General features: G+C 38.7%; 1 long non-coding RNA gene across 6 annotated transcripts in view; it reads left to right on the top strand.

The window, feature by feature from the left end:
- LOC138811443 (uncharacterized) overlaps positions 1–17,569 on the top strand; it is a 63,582-nt gene that overhangs the window by 4,545 nt on the left and 41,468 nt on the right. For 4 of the 6 annotated variants that reach the window (XR_011367394.1, XR_011367391.1, XR_011367390.1 and 1 more), the window contains exons 1-2: positions 5,543–5,710; positions 7,233–7,287. The exons of the other annotated variants lie outside the window; for them this stretch is intronic. This is a non-coding gene — a long non-coding RNA (uncharacterized lncRNA). Of the gene's footprint in view, positions 1–5,542; positions 5,711–7,232; positions 7,288–17,569 lie in introns of those variants that run through there. 6 annotated transcript variants of the gene reach the window in all.

The following is a 17,569-nucleotide window of genomic DNA, read 5'->3' as shown; positions in this document are numbered from 1 at the left end:
AGGGTCCTAAAAAATGTGTTCCTTTTCCACTAAATCTGTGAAGAAAAATGCAATTTGCAGAATAGGGTGCCAGAGGGAACAAGGATATTGCTGAAGAAATTTGGTGAAATTTGACCTGAAATGCAGTGCCAATTAAGACAAATAGCAAGCTGATAAAAGTTATAAATGAGGGCTAGGGACTTGGCTCAGTATTGAGTGCTTGTTTAGCAATTACAAGAAGTTAATCCCAGCATCATGCACAGAAAACTTAAAATTGAGTAGTCTATGATTTATAAATAAATGACTGTGGTTCTTGTTTTGCTGTATGGGGAATGTGCTGTTCAGATGGGAGAGAACCTTGCCCAGGCCAGTGAGGAGCTGTTCAAAATTTGACCTCCTCTATCCTGAACAGGGAAGTGAAGAAGCTTTGAAGGGGGAGTTTATAGTTTTCTGACACTTTGAAGCACATGGATAGATTTATTTCTACTTCCTCTAAGGGAGAACTCCTAACTCATTTTTCAGGACATAAGGAGTTAGAAATTACCCTGCTTATGGAACCAGACTTATTCTCACTTTTTATTTATTTCAGAGCCCAGTTTCTGACATTTGTATTTGCTCTTTATTTGAGGGCTTGTGAAATCTTATCTTTTTGGTTTGCTTGACTTAATCGCCCATTTTAGAACATGGATCTGCTTTTTTCCCCCTGATTTTGAGGCTTCCTATGGAAGTTGACTCCTGCCTCATGGAACCTCTAGTCAAACAAAGCCCTGGATTCTCTTTTTAGCTTGATCCGAGGAGAACCTCAAGCGATGGAACTGTGGGATAATCTGTAAATGGGACAGACCAACTGTATCCAAATTTGTGTTTGTCAGCGAATGCTTGAATGACCTCATCTAGAACACTCAGTGTCTGTATATCTCAGACTGTCTTATTTGAAAATTGATGATAATAATCATAGTACCAGCCTCATGAGGTTATTGTTAGGATTTAATTGAGTAAAACTATGTCTAGAAAATCATTTCTTAATAATGTTCATGTGTTAGAATTTATTATCTATTGTAAGGGGTTCCTGTGGGTACAAGAAGATCAACATTAATTTGACCTAGGGGAGCAAAGAAGACCTCTAAAGAGATAATGATCTTTGAACATAAATTTGATCAACAGATCATTTCCTAAGGGATGCAATGAAGGGAAGGCAATCCAAGAAGAGAGAAAGCTGATGAAATGGTTCAGGTATGAAAAAATTAAGAAGTGTATTATGTGTGGAGCTCTGGATAAATTGTGGAAATGGGGTGAGGATGGAGAAGTTAGGGCAAATGATGTAGCTGAAGAGGGTGGGACAAAGGGAAACTGGGAAGGATTTTCAGGTTAAACCAGTGATTTGTAGTTTAGTTCTGGAGAAGCAGGATGCTAGTGACATTATTTAGGTAGGGAAATAACCATGATGAGGTTTGTAAGGTTCCTCTGGTTACAGTGTGAAAGATCGATTGCATTGAGCTTGAATGTTGGCAGGGAGTCACATTTAAGAAGTTATTTCATTTACTCATGGAGATAAATTAATGTGAGTTCTATACAGTGGGTCATTAATATCACCTATGCTTTCTTTCCTTTGTTGTTGTGATAATTGCAATTCTCATACATTGCTTTTGTTCCACGTAGTCATTAGTCATTAGTTGACTTGAAAACCTTTATGCAAGCAAAGGATTTTAAAGTGTTGAAATGTATTTGACATGGTACTGAAGCTTTAATTGTGGCTATGATTCAAATCACCCCAGAATTAAGTCCATCCTTTGCTTTACTTGTCCCACCATTAGTAGTATCCCCGGGTGAGTGACCTCTTGGCATTTTTCTGCATGTGTTGGTTGGATTTAGACAGATTTCATTAAACATTTCGTTTTACTTGGCTTGCTTCAGGGTAAAGTCCAAAAGAACTCTCGATATTTGTTCCTTCCCTCTCTTCAGCTAACCTATGATTATTTTCTCAAATGGATCCTTTCACACATAGAGTCATTTAAAGAATTTTACCATCTTTTGATTCTATCAGTCTATCAAAAACTTTGTACAAGCTCTAAACAAGTCTGGAATTTGAAGTCACATGTCCTGTCAAAACATTTTTTTTATTTATAAACTCATTCTTCTTTGCTGTGTACTTCTGAAAAAATAGCATTAGCTCTCTATGGTTTTGGAAATTCCTTTTCTTTCAGAACAGCTAGGAAAAAACTACAAATAATAAAACAAAATAATCTGTAACAGACTGTTTTTTTTTTAATAAAAGGGGGGGAAAAACCCTCATTTCAGAGAGGTAAGGTTGGTCAAGCATTTTAGGTAATGAGAAAGGGAATTTTTCTTAGCCAAACAGAAATGAGGGTTTTAGTGCTTTTAAGGGACTTCCAGAAAGTATTGGTGACTCCTCTTTGTTTTGATGTCTTTTCTGAGTCTCTCTGAATATGTTAGAAAGATCCAAGTAATTAAAGATCTTCAGTGTCTCAGATGATAAGGATTATCACTAAACTTTCTTTTTCCCACCTATATTGCCAACTTCTTTTAGAAAAGAAATAGTATGTGCATCTAACCTTTAGAGGGTCTTAAAGGAAGAGGAGGGATTTCTTCACAAATCTGGACAAATTTAAAATATGAAATACAAAGCTCTATGGAATAGTACTGGGATAAATGTATAACTAAAGAAAAGAAGTAAAAATTTCCCCACGTTTCTGTAGGTCAGTGAAATGTTAATAAATGTTGAGGGTAGCCTGTGGAAAGTTAATATGGTTAGGTGAGTTAAGGAATGTTCTACCCATCTTAAACAGAAAGCTAATGAGGATTATAGACAAAGAGGATTATAGATACCCAAAAGGAATAGATTTTCTGCTTATTTGACCACACAATGTTTTTCATGGGGTAGGTCAGAGGACCAGAACTCCTCATTTGGAGCACTAAGAAAATGTTTGGGTACATAAAACTAACATGTTTTAACATTAGAAGTTAAGAGTTTTCAGGCATAAATTCTAGTTGAAATCAAATACAGTGGGATACTGCAAAGCCATTGAAATTCAGGTTATTTTTAAGACATAAAAAATGAATATTCTTGGGCTGGGAAGGTGGCTCAGTGGTAGAGCACTTGCCTTGCATGCATGAGGCCCTGGGTTCGATTCCTCAGCACTACATAAGCAAAAAGAAAAAAGCCAGAAGTGGCGCTGTGGCTCAAGTGGTAGAGTGCTAGCCTTGAGCTGAAGAGCTGAGGGACAGTGCCCAGGCCTAGAGTTCAGGCCCCATGACCAGATTCCCCCCACCAAAAAAAATGAATAATCTTGGGGGACTTACTGGCTCTGAATTGCTGTGGATGGCTTTAGGATATATTGTACTCTGACTCTTCCCATCACACTTTAACTAGACCTTACTTGCTTGGCACAGAGCATGAAGACTTTATGCTGGTTGTTGAGTATTTATCAATGACTTCTAGAATCTTACCAAAAATCATATGTGTCTTCTGAAATTGCACATGACATTGTAATCATTAATATGATTTACATGATGAAGTGAATAATAGAACTAATTTTATTTCTATATATGTTGACATACTCTGCTAATTCATAGATTAATTCCAAAGAAGGTGTACATAGTTTTGTTAGATTAACAATATGTGACTAAATTTAGAATTTCAAAGGCTAATAGAGTCTTAATATTAAGATCCATAGCAGTTGAAAGCTACTTATTATTGTATTTTTAAAATAGTATTTTTAGACATATATAATGGACTTTTAGAAAAGGCAAAAACCACAGAAAACCAATGTTTTCTAAAACACACACACACACACACACACACACACACACACACACACACACACACACACACACATGAATGTTTTACCTATTTATGCAAATCTAACTCCGTAAGTTTAAATAGTGACTTACTTATATTTTTAATGCTGGATTACGGAATTTGAATTTCAAGAAATTTGAACAGGATGAAATGACTAAATTTTGTAGAGGTAAATGTTATATTCTCTATTTAGAACTGTTAACTATCTCACTCACTGTGGAGCAGAATAATTTTACTTAGCACCAAGTATCAAAAATATCCTGGGCTTACCCATACAGTAAATGTGCACTCAAGTTACAAAAATGAGTCTAATAGGTGAAAGGGATGGCATCAGTTTCAACCCAACAATAGCTTTTAGTGAAGAAGTATAAGGTTGTCTCAGAATATTCAGAGGAATGAAATCAAGATAGGAAGAAATTTCCTATTGTGCTATAGGAAACGAAGCTAAAATTTTATGTTTTCTGAAACTCTAGGAAAACAAAGTTATAGAACACGATATCTGCTTCAAATGGCAAGATTCAATCAGTAGATAGAAGCTCTCAGGGAATGGATTATATAGCTCTTTCAAAATAGTGACACTAGAACATTGAGGAAGTAATTAGGTTGGCAAAAGATTAGAGATTTCCCTGATATTATTGCTTCCATAGTGTGTAGTTCAATTTTAGGAAAATGTATTGAACATCTATAACATCTCTTCTAAATTTATGATTATAGGCTCGTAAACGTAGAATTAGGTGCATTAACTAATAGTTTTAATTAGGTGACAATCAAAGGACAAGGGAAAATTTTGGAAGGAACTTGGAAATAGTACTGAGGAGAAATGAAAAAAAATATTATTAAAATGAGTTTTAAGAGTTTTCTTGAGCATAGTCTGACTTTGCTGTGGAATTTTCTTGAGAGCTATTTGCCTACTTTATGGATATCCACCAATGTGCAGCCATGGGTAAGGTTTTGAGGATAGATGTGTTTGAAATGGGATACATGAAGAAAAGTCTAACTACAGGACTATTAACACCATCTCTTATTTGTATACGCATCCTATGTGCCTTCTATATGTAACACCTAGGATATTATAGTAGTGAAATAATTCAGTGAGACTGTAAGAATTTGTTGTATGCCAGAAAAGTTCTACACTGAAATTGGCTTTGTCTTCTAGAGTAGTGTAGACAATAGTTTTCACTCATAATTTCTTTTGGGGGGGAGGAGAGGGTCCGGTCATGGGACCTGAACTCTGGGCCTGGACGCTGTCCCTCAACTCTTCAGTTCAAGGCTACTGCTCTACCACTTGAGCCACAGTGCCACTTCCGGCTTTTTTCTTTTTGCTTATGTGGTGCTGAGGAATCGAACACATGGCCTCATGAATGCAAGGCAAGTGCTCTACCACTGAGCCACCTTCCCAGCCCCTTCACTCATAATTTCTTTGAGGTTGATTTTAATTCAAGTTTCATTAGTCATTCTAAAAGGAAGGATATTCTTTCTTCAATTGAGATACGTCACAGTGCTCTAATTTACTTGGTTTTTTATTAACTTGTGAAGAAAGAGGGCAAACAAATGTTTCAATATTAGTTTCAATAGTTAAAAATTATTAAACTGGTTGCATAATTTACATTCATTAATAGCAAATGCTTTTATTGCAAGCCATGCATTTTCTAATTAGGAATCTGAGGTTAATATGTTACTTAGGACTTAGGTAGGGATTTTAAATTTTATTAACTGCTTAATTCATCCTATTCTCTGGCTACAGTTGCCTTTCAAAGGTTTAGAACCAGAAGCTGTGACTGTTTTCTATGGAGGGACACTAGTCACTCACCTACTTAGAACGTCGAATAGAACTGTTTTCTATTGTGGTTGGAACAGTGTTGGCCTTTGATGCTGACATTACTGTGACCTTTGGAAATCATGTTAAGTGAGGTAAGGCAGGAACAAAAAAGCAAATGTGCATAATCTCACTCGTGGTAGGACTTAAATGTTCAGAAATTGAGAATAGAACAGTGATTTTATAAGAAATAGAAGTTAGGAATGGGAATGGAGAGATGGAAAAATATTGCTCCGTATGTAGAGATTAATAATTCAGTAGAAGTAACTTGTAGTGTTCATGGTAGACTGACTACGGAAATATATACTACATGTTTCCAAAAGAGCAATGAGAGGAGTTTGATTGCTTTAACAGAAAGAAAGTATAACTATTTGAGGATATAGGGTTACTCTCATTGTTGGCATACAGAAAAGCCACGGAATTTTGAGGGTTAATTTATGTACCTTGCCATTTTGCCAAAGTTTCAGATCAGCTCGAATAACTTGAGGGTGGAGTCTAGGGGATTCTTTAAATACAAAATCATGTCATCTACTAAGAGGAAGAGTTTTTCTATTTAGATCCCCTTAAAGTTTGCATCTTGTTTTATTTTTCTAGCTAGGTATTCTAATATTATACTGAAGAGGAATGGAGAGAGTGGACAATCTGTCTCCTTCCTGAAATTTGAGGAAATGGCTTTACTTTTGCCATTATGTATAATACTAGTTATAGTATAAGTTATAATGTAAGTTTGTCATACACAGCTTTTCTTATATTGAGGAATGTTCATTCCATGGATTCCTAGTTTCTGCAGAGCTTTCTTAATAAAGTGGTGTTGGATCTTGTCAAATCTTTTTTCTGCATCTATTGAGATTACTATGTAATTCTTATCCTTGCTCCTGTTGATGTGATGTATTACATTTATTGTTTTGTGTATATTGAACCAACTTTGCATCCATGGAATGAATCCTGTTTGATCATAGTGTATGATTTTTTTGATGAATTGTTGAAGTTGATTGGCCAGGATTTTGTAGTTTTGCATTAATGGTCATCTGAGAAATGGGTCTTGAGTTCTGTTTCTTTGATGATCCCCTGTCTGTTTTGAGAATGAGGGTTGTGCAGGCTTCCTAGAATGAGATTAGTAGTGAACTTTCATTTGTATTGAAGAGTTGGAGTAGTATCAATTGAGTTCTGCTTCAAAGGCCTTGTAGAATTCAGCTGTGAATGCATCTAGTCCTGGACTTTTCTCTTACTCTCCAGTTTTGAATTTATTTATTTTTAACATCCTGCAGCATGGAGAGCTGCTGCTGCCATGCCGCAGAGGGTGGGGCCACCTCTGGCTCTGTTTACTCTGTGAAGAAAGTTGCCCTGCCTTGGATGGTCCTTCCCCCATCTGGAAAGGTCAAATTTCCCCAGTATGGAGCTGAGTGCCAGTGGTTGGGTTGCTTTGCACTGTTGAATGGCTCAGCAGTGTCTAATTCTAAGGCCTGAGGTATCTACTGGCTTCCCTGGCTCCGTCTTTGCCAATATGAAAGATGACATTCTTCTGGGATGATAGGGGAAGAGCTACCTTCCAAACTCTGTTTTGTGAGAAGGAATGGGAATGCCTTTTTGGGTACTTACCTTCCCTTGGTTTTTCAGGCTATCTGTGATCTGCGTCCATCTGTGGTCAGCAGGATGAAGATTTTTGCTCCTGGTAAATTCACACTGGTAGTGAATAGAAGCTGCTTGCACTCTGTTTCTGTCACCTTTTCCTCAGGCTCGGTCTACTGTTATGTTGGCAGCCACAGCCACTGCCACCTCGGTCACTGGTGTATGCTCAAATCTGCCTCCTTAAACAGGCTGCCTGAAATTTTCCTCTCTGGCCAAACTCTCTGTACTATGATGGCTCACTTGGGTGACTCTCCAGCCTTGGATTTTTCACTGGAACACTAAAACTGGTTTCTTCATGATATCTCAGTTAGCTCCTAGGTGCGCCTCTGCAATCTTTGAAGTCCAAATTTTTTTTAATTTTTTAATTGTGAAAATAATGTACAGAGGGGTTACAATTACATGGGTAAGATAGTGAGTACATTTCTTATCAATCATTGTAGCCTCCTCCTTTGTTTACCTTTCCCATCCATACCCATCCTCTCTCTCCCCCCAATTCTCCCACCCCCAAGTTGTAAAGTTCGTTTTCTACATGACAACTTGTACTTCTCATTGTTGCAACAGGTCCAGCTGTATCCTTATTTAAACAACTTGTTTTTCCCCTTCCCCTCCACAAACTATACCGACATCAAATACAGTGAAAACAGGGTTTATACTGTGGGGGAGGGACATACAAAGCAACAAAGAAATAATCTTATATATGCATTAGAAACAAATGGATAAAAGAAAAAAACATTAAAATACATATCTAAGGGTTCATTTTCCTCACATCATATTATCTGACCTTTTCTGCTTCACTCATACATATACTAGATATTACAAATAAGGGAAACCATGGGACCTATGCTTTTTGGGCTTGGCTTACTTCACTTAATATAAGTTTTTTCCAAGTCTTTCCATTTCCTAACAAATGGGGCAATGCCATTCTTTCTGATGGAGGCATAGAATTCCATTGTGTATATATACCACATTTTCTTGATCCATTTCTCTGCTGAGGGGCATCTGGGTTGGTTCCATATCTTAGCTATGGTAAATAATGTTGCAATAAACATAGTTGTGCTGGTAGCTTTAGTGTGGTCTTGTTTGTGAGCATTTGGGTAAATGCCCAAATGTGGGATTGCTGGGTCATAGGGGAGCTCTATGTGAAGTCTTTTGAGGAACCTCCATACTGCTTTTCAAAGTGGTTGAACAAGCTTATACTCCCACCAACAATGCAGTATGGTTCGCTTCTGTCCACATCCCCTCCAGCATCTGTTGTTGTTAGAGTTCTTGATTTTTGCCATTTTAACTGGAGTGAGGAGAAAACCAGCAAGACCACAAAAAAGGCCAAGACACTGCACCCAAACTGAGAATTCAAGAACCATAGGAAGAACCCAGTTTTTGCAGCCCCCAAGAAGGTGCATAACATGGCAGGAACTCCCAAATACCTCTCCGTCCTATCTATCAACATTAACGGACTTAACGATGCAATTAAGTGACATAGACTGTCTAGTTGGATTAAAAAACAAGATCCTTCTATCTGCTGCCTTCAGGAGTCACATCTTGCCCATAAAAACAAACACATTTTCAATGTTAAAGGCTGGAGAAAAATCTACCAAGCAAACGGCCCCCATAAACAGGCGGGAGTTGCAATCCTAATATCAGATAAAATAGACTTTAAATTAAAATTTGTGAGAAGAGATAAAGAAGGTTGCCACATACTAATTAAGGGATCTCTCCTTCAGGAGGATATTACAATTTTAAATATCTATATGCCAAACAACGGAGCACCCAAATTTATCCAAGAAACACTACTTTCCCTCAAATCCCACATAGATCCAAAGACATTAATTGTTGGGGATTTTAACACACCACTCTCCTCACTAGATAGATCAACTTGGCAAACACTCAACAGAGAAACCACAGATCTAAACAACTGCATAGATCAACTAGATTTAACAGACATCTAACAAATATTTCACCCAACCGCATCAGAATACACGTTTTTCTCAGCAGCACATGGAACGTTTTCTAAAATAGACCACATTTTAGGCTACAAAGCAAACTTGTCTAAATTCAGAAACATTGAAGTTATACCTTGCATTCTCTCAGACCACAAGGGAATAAAATTAGAACTCAACACCAAAAGCCACCAAAGAAAGTCCGGTAACACATGGATGTTGAACAACACACTGCTGAATCACGAGTGGGTCATGGAAGAGATTAGAAAGGAAATTCACAGTTTAATGCTATTCAACAAAAATGAGCACACAAATTACCGGCTCTTCTGGGACACAGGAAAGGCAGTACTCAGAGGCAAGTTTATAGCTCTGAGTTCCTACATTGCCGCGGACCGGGTTCTGTCGGGACGACGAAGGATACCTAGGGGAGGAACCTGGAATAGGACGGGGAGATGGCAAACAGACAACTCACACACATTAGGAGTGGATGCTGAGTGCTGAGTGCTATTTAATGCAGAGGATAACAAACTTTTATAGCAAAAGTCTCCATAAGAAAGGGCAAAAGGTTACATAATCTTGCTGCAGGGCTTCATTCTTGGGCAGTCACCAGCTGGTCGCCTGAAAGGGCAAAAGGTTACACAACCTTGCTGCAGGGCTTCGTCCTTGGGTGGTCACCAACTGGTCGCCTGATAGGCACTTGTTTCCAGCTTTACCTCTATTTTTAAGAAATACAATTGGTTTCGATGATTGTCACCAATTAACCACTACTTTTTTCTATAGAGGCCTTAACTGTCCCATTAAGATCTTTCCTGTTCCTTCTTTAATAGTAAGGTCAGGGAGGCCTAGGTCTATACTTTTTTCTATAGAGGCCTTAACTGTCCCATTAAGATCTTTCCTGTTCCTTCTTCAATAGTAAGCACCAAGGAGACTTAGATTTAGCAAGTCTCTTAGTAAATGAGGAAGTTCTTTCTCCTAAGTAGTTATCTCAGCAATTGCCATACATTCTTTCTGTTCTAGCCGCACCTACAACTTTTTGTAAATTTCTTACAATTCCTTCTGCTGGAGTGACTTTGTGAAACCCCCAATACTTTTATATTTACTTATAACTTGTCTACTAGCCTCCATAAGAGGGGTTTCAGGGTAGCACTTAACTCTGGTGAGTTAGTCATATTTTTAAGACACTCATCAGATATTGGAGTCGTCAACACTCTTAAGAAAGAGCTTTGAATAAGGGAACGTTGACAATGAGTAAGTACAATGAGCAGTAGAAACAGTAAAAGATTAATAGGCACTCTTATGGGGAAAAGATAGGCAGAAACACATCTTTTCCAGGGGTTTTGCCAGCCTTTTCCCAGGAGTAGGCCTCTTAGAAGCCCTATTCTCCAAGGTAGACTTCGGTGAAGTCCCAAAACTTGGAGATAGGTTTCTGTAAAGCCCTATTCTCTGAGGTAGACTTCGGTGAAGTCCCAAAACTCAGAGATGGGTCTCGAGGCCCCTATCATGGTCTGATAGATGGTTTCCCATGCTAAGCAGACTCTACTGGGGTCGGCGTGGCATTTGCCCCTTTTTTTTTTTTTTTTTTTTTTAATTTTCACCAGTCCTGACTCCGTGTATCAATTTTATACCAGCTGTCCTTGTAAGCTCCAATTTTAAGACATACTCATACCATTTGCGACATACTTAAACTTTCTGAGGTTTGTCTTAAAGACAATCCTTACTTTTCAAATTTCCCCAATTCTCTTTCCAAGGCTTTCTTTACTTCCTTCTTTCTTTACAATTCCTTTCCCAAGGCTTTCTTTACCACCCTCTTTCTTTACAATCTCTTGTCCATCTTTGTGGCTGTAGTTTAAAACTGCCCAATTTTCCTTTGGCTTGCGGAACCTTTATCTTAGAACAGCCTTAAGGCACCACCATGATGCAGAAGCTTGCTAGATTTTAAGGCTAAGAGTATTACCTCTATTGATAACACACTCAGGTTATTACCATATCAGAGTCAAACTAGGCTGTGACCCTAGAGTGGATTTTCAGTCACTATGCACTGAAGTGCCTAAGACAAGCAAGCCAGTGATATCCTTGTCCCCAATATCCACTGTGGGAAGAGAGAGGATTTCTGGATATCACCCAAAAGAATGTCCCACAAGATCTTAGATTTAGCAGCTTTCAACCAGGAAGCAGATTCAGGTGATGGAATCAAGCAGGAGTTCCTCCAGGTGACTGTCAGGCCGTCGTTGAACTTTACCCATTAAGGTATGCAGCAACAGCAGCAGCAACCGCAACAGCTGGGTCTCTCAGTGGCTCCAAGGGACGGACTGTCACACCTCATGCTGGGCTGTAAATTCCTACACAGACTGGTTAAGGATGCAAGTAATACATAGGCTTGGCAGGCCATGACTCCGTTGGTTTCTAAGAACATTTAGACAATAGCCCAGGACAATTTACCAAAATAACTTTTTTTTTTTTTTTTTTACTAACCAGATTTTTTTTTTTTTTTATAAATAGACACAGAAGGCTTAGTCTTGTAACCATCTCTGACAAATGCAGTCTCCACACTTGCACACCTACAGCTGTTAACACTATTCTTTATGCCTTTTTCTAAAAAAAATTATTTTATCTATTTTGCCTCATTTTTTCAAAACTGACTCTGGACCCTTGATCTTAAAATGGGGGTAGAAGGGCGAAGGTCAATCTTCTGTAACTTCTTCAAGCTGACTTTAGGGGCGTTGATCTTACCTAGCCAAGAACCTATAACCTTAGCCTATTTTACAAAGAGGCTATCAGGGTTAGATGTCATTAAGAACAATATTTAACTTTTGACAACTGCACAGACATTTTCTCCAGCTATAGCAGTGTAGCTTGTTTAGCACTCTGGTTTGCAAAAAGCATCTTTTTAGATGACTTAGGAATGTGATCTCTAGTGACCCTAACACAATGCCTGAGTTACCTTTGCAGGCCTTTAGACAGATATCAATAGAAACACACTCTCAGGTTTACAAACTTTTTCCTGAGAAGATGAATTTCATGTTACTGGTGTCAGCTCAATATTACTGCCAATTAGAGCTTTTGGCACATAAAGGGGTTAAGATTTAAGCTATCTCCCACATTTTATAACATTAGCTTTTTACTATCACAGAGGACTGGCAAGTTCCTGTCCCTTACAAGGTAGTCATGAACATTAGGCATGCTTCCAAACTATCTTCCTATGACCTCCCGGCTCTGATCAGTTTTGAAGGGCCACGCACAAATGACTCTAGGATCTGACATTTCTGCCATCCAAGCAGTGGCTTACTGCCTCTGGATGCTCCTCCATTGCTTTCGTCCCAGGAGTGTCTTCGCTACACTGGATAAATGCCTCATTGGCATTTTCCTTTAGCTGGTCGCTGGACTTGAACTTGGGGCCTGAGCACTGTCCCTCAGCTCTACAGCTTAAGGCTAGCACTCTGCCACTTTGAGTCTCCAGCTTGGGGCTTGAGTACTGTCCCCTGACTCTTCAGTCCAGGGCTAGTACTCTGCTGGCTGAATAGAGGTGACAGCCTCTCAGGGACGTTTTTCTGCCCGGGCTGGCTTTGAACCAGTTTGCAGATCACTGAGTCTTATAAAAGGCCATTTTACTCCAATTAAAAGCAACAAGGTGGTCAACATAGAAGTAGCTTTTAAGCATGCACTTACCTGACACTTATTAAGAGTCAAAGTTACATCTGACAAACTGTAAGAATCCTCTGTGCTTTGCTTTGGGCTTGCTGGAAACTTAAAAAACCTGTAAGAGCAAACTAGAATAGCAATCATTTTGATAATCCTATTTTTTTTTTTTTTTTTTTGCACATTGAGGCCAATGTCAAGAATGATTTTACATTTAAACTATATATCCAAAAATCCATTCCCTATTTTTTTAAACCTCTTATTAATCACCTTTAATATTTTATACTTTAGTTTTCATTTGCATTTTGAAAAGATCCCTTGAAATCTTGAGGCCAAGTGTCACTCATTGCCTCTTGGCTGCTTGTTTTAAAACAGACACACATTAAGATTTTTAAACTCAAATGACAATTTTCCTTAATGCAAGAATTACAGTCACCTTTACTATACCACAAAGCTAGATTTAACATCTTTATAACTTTTAAAAACATCCTAATTGTAGAACATAATTGAAAGTAAGCCACATTATACAAATAACTTTTTGCCCTCTTTTTAAGGCCTTCCTAATTTTAATGTTAACACATCCAAGGGAAAGTTTTTCCAGTACTAATCAGATCATCACACCACTCATTTTAACCATCATGTTTTCAGTGTCTATCTGCAGGGAAAAAAGACAGAACAACGATGGGCCACTTGGCCCCTCCTATGGAATGGCCACACACTCTATCTGACTCTTTAGGGTTAGATGAACTGCGTTTGTGCCAGCTTGCCTCACCATGGGTGGACTCCTCCCAGGGCCTGTCCCACTGCATGACCAGCTGAACTGCACTTCTGCTTGTTCACCCTTCACCTCTAAAGATAGGTCTTCTGTTGGTTTCTAAGTTTTTCCCTGTCTCTTCTCTTGGTTCTCAAATGAAATACAGTTTTAGATAGACAGAACAGGTAACATCTTTGACAGTGTTAAACTAACCTTTACATTTAAATTTCTAATATTTATCCCCAAATTTTAGCCAAGGGAATTAGACCCCAAACAGCCAATGCATTTTTGTTAAGCCAGATAACTTGATTACAGTATAAACAGTCTTATGCATTTTAAAATATTAGTTTTTAAAATACCAGATTTTCTAATTTGCAAGTTAAAGAACCTTTTAAAAAGCCATTTAAAACAATGTGAAGATTTTTTAAAATTTTTTGGTAATGTCCAAACCTCATAACCTTTTGAATTTTAAATTTAAACTCACCCAATTGTTACAGCATGCTGACAATTTTTTATCTTTGAACATGTTCACAGACACACACAAAACACACAGATCTTAAAGCGCGCAAAAATAAAAATCAGTTGTACGTACATTATTTAAAGTTTTTAAACAAAAATTTAAGACAGTAGTTCTTTTAAAATAGGTACCTTTGCTGGGCTTAATTTTCCCAGAGCTTGCTTATCTAGCAAGGCAATTCACTAATTAGTCTTTTGAATCTCTGTGCTGTTCTCATTCAGCAAACTGAATCCAGAGTCTGCAGAGTGAGCCTGTCACACTCACCCAAATCTTCCCTACCTCAGAAAACATAAAACGAACACACACACTAAACAAGACAAACAAGTGGCCACAAAGACAAAATTAGGTCCCAGTGAATGGGGTGACATTTCACCACTTACCAGGGGACTAGAACCCCCTCTACTTATTCTAGAGAATTTTTCTTTTTAGATTCTTCTGAGATTTTCAATTATACTCAAATTATACCCCCTCTCTTTTACCTCTTTGAAATGATTGAGCAGGAGGTTGAGAGGAGTAAGCTTGCTTTGTCCTTGCCCCATCTCTGGGACAAGGAGTGTCCAAATTAATAAAACTGAGATAAGAAAGAAAAAGAAGTTAAAATTACACACACATACACACACACCACATACGGGGGTTGGTAATGTATGTGCACTTGGTCACGCTTTCTCTGGGGAGGTGGGAAATCTGGTCCGGGCACTCCTGTAATTCTAAAAGGGTGGAAGGGGCAATTAAGTGGGAAATGCGCACTCTTCCTCTGGGTCTAGGGGATCAGTAAGCCCCTCATCCACCAGCCCCAGGGCTGCGTGCCTAAGATTCAAATTAGAGTTAATAGAAGACATATACGCACACTCAAGACAGACAGCAAGCGCGTCAGACTGCTGGTCAGACAGTCTGTCCAGAAGGGCTTCCAACCAGAGAGAATCGGCCAATCGGGGGGACTCGAACCCCCTCTACCCGATCTCGAGGACAGCCCCACCCAGGGGTCCAGGGGACGTCTCCCACTGGCCCCACTGGCAGTCTTATAGCGCGTCCGCCAAGACTCTCCGCCAGCCCCAAGACCACACCTGCAGGCAGGCTTTCACCATTCCTGAAATATGAAAATTGTATCAAATGATCTAACTGTTTCTTATTCTCTTGGGGAGGGGCTGGTTGCCCCTCTGTCCGTTTTTTGTTTCCTCTCAAAGGAGGAGTTCCCTCTTTATGGAACTTAGATTTACATTCACTTTTTCAGTGGTTTCCTTTTTCCATTTTTTTTTTGTTTCCTCTCAAAGGAGGAGTTCCGTCTTTATGGAACTTAGATTTACATTCACTTTTCCAATGGTTTCCTTTTTCCTGCGGGAGCCAAGGATTAGTTTGTTCTCCCACTGCTACTGTGGAGTATATGTTTTAAAATAGAGACAAACTATCCTTATTCTTAGAAGATGAACTCCCCATGATTTGCTCGTTATCTTTCTCAGTCACAACTGAGGGGCCTGCAGCACCCCAACGAGCTTCTGACTACTATTCCAGGTGAAAAGAAAAGAGAGAGAGAGAGAGATAGATGCTTACCTCCCAAGGTTCCTTGACTGAAGAAACTGCTTCTTGCCCCGCTCTGAGCCCCACGTTGGGCGCCACCTGCCGCGGACCGGGTTCTGTCGGGACGACGAAGGATACCTAGGGGAGGAACCTGGAATAGGACGGGGAGATGGCAAACAGACAACTCACACACATTAGGAGTGGATGCTGAGTGCTGAGTGCTATTTAATGCAGAGGATAACAAACTTTTATAGCAAAAGTCTCCATAAGAAAGGGCAAAAGGTTACATAATCTTGCTGCAGGGCTTCATTCTTGGGCAGTCACCAGCTGGTCGCCTGAAAGGGCAAAAGGTTACACAACCTTGCTGCAGGGCTTCATTCTTGGGTGGTCACCAACTGGTCGCCTGATAGGCACTTGTTTCCAGCTTTACCTCTATTTTTAAGAAATACAATTGGTTTCGATGATTGTCACCAATTAACCACTACTTTTTTCTATAGAGGCCTTAACTGTCCCATTAAGATCTTTCCTGTTCCTTCTTTAATAGTAAGGTCAGGGAGGCCTAGGTCTATACTTTTTTCTATAGAGGCCTTAACTGTCCCATTAAGATCTTTCCTGTTCCTTCTTCAATAGTAAGCACCAAGGAGACTTAGATTTAGCAAGTCTCTTAGTAAATGAGGAAGTTCTTTCTCCTAAGTAGTTATCTCAGCAATTGCCATACATTCTTTCTGTTCTAGCCGCACCTACAACTTTTTGTAAATTTCTTACAATTCCTTCTGCTGGAGTGACTTTGTGAAACCCCCAATACTTTTATATTTACTTATAACTTGTCTACTAGCCTCCATAAGAGGGGTTTCAGGGTAGCACTTAACTCTGGTGAGTTAGTCATATTTTTAAGACACTCATCAGATATTGGAGTCGTCAACACTCTTAAGAAAGAGCTTTGAATAAGGGAACGTTGACAATGAGTAAGTACAATGAGCAGTAGAAACAGTAAAAGATTAATAGGCACTCTTATGGGGAAAAGATAGGCAGAAACACATCTTTTCCAGGGGTTTTGCCAGCCTTTTCCCAGGAGTAGGCCTCTTAGAAGCCCTATTCTCCAAGGTAGACTTCGGTGAAGTCCCAAAACTTGGAGATAGGTTTCTGTAAAGCCCCATTCTCTGAGGTAGACTTCGGTGAAGTCCCAAAACTCAGAGATGGGTCTCGAGGCCCCTATCATGGTCTGATAGATGGTTTCCCATGCTAAGCAGACTCTACTGGGGTCAGCGTGGCACTACATCAACAAATTGGAGAGATCTGAAACCAACAATTTAATGAGACATCTGAACCTCCTTGAAAAAGAGCAGCAAGATAATCCCCAATCCAGTAGACAGAAAGAAATAATTAAAATTAAATTAGAATTAAATGAATTAGAATCCAAAAAAACTATAGAAAGAATCAACAAAACAAAGAGTTGGTTCTTCAAAAAAATTAACAAAATTGAAGTCTAAACATTTTTTTGATTAAAAAGCAACTTCAGGAGAAGATATAGATGTATGTATATATGTATATGTATATATGTGTGTATACATGTATATATGTATATATACACACATGCTTATGTATATATGCACATATACACACATGCATACATGTATATATGTATATAACATATATACATGTATGTATAACATATATACATGTATATAACACATGCAACATATATAAAACATATAACATATATGTAGATATACATACATAATATATAACATGTATATACATGCATATGTTGTATATGTATACATGTGTATGTATATGTATGTATATATATATATGGAAGTGGTGCTGTAGCTCAAGTGGTAGAGTGCTAGCCTTGAGCTGAAGAGCTGAGGGACATTGCCCAGGCCCAGAGTTCAAACCCCACGACCGACCAAAAAAAAAAGAAAGAAAGTAAAAATGACTTGTACATTTACAGGACACTCACAGT

The sequence above is a fragment of the Dipodomys merriami genome, unplaced genomic scaffold (assembly GCF_024711535.1).
Source record: "Dipodomys merriami isolate MVZ:Mamm:240054 unplaced genomic scaffold, mDipMer1.0.p SCAF_53, whole genome shotgun sequence".
Lineage (NCBI taxonomy): Eukaryota > Metazoa > Chordata > Mammalia > Rodentia > Heteromyidae > Dipodomys > Dipodomys merriami.
This window is presented reverse-complemented; position numbering and strand designations above follow the sequence as displayed.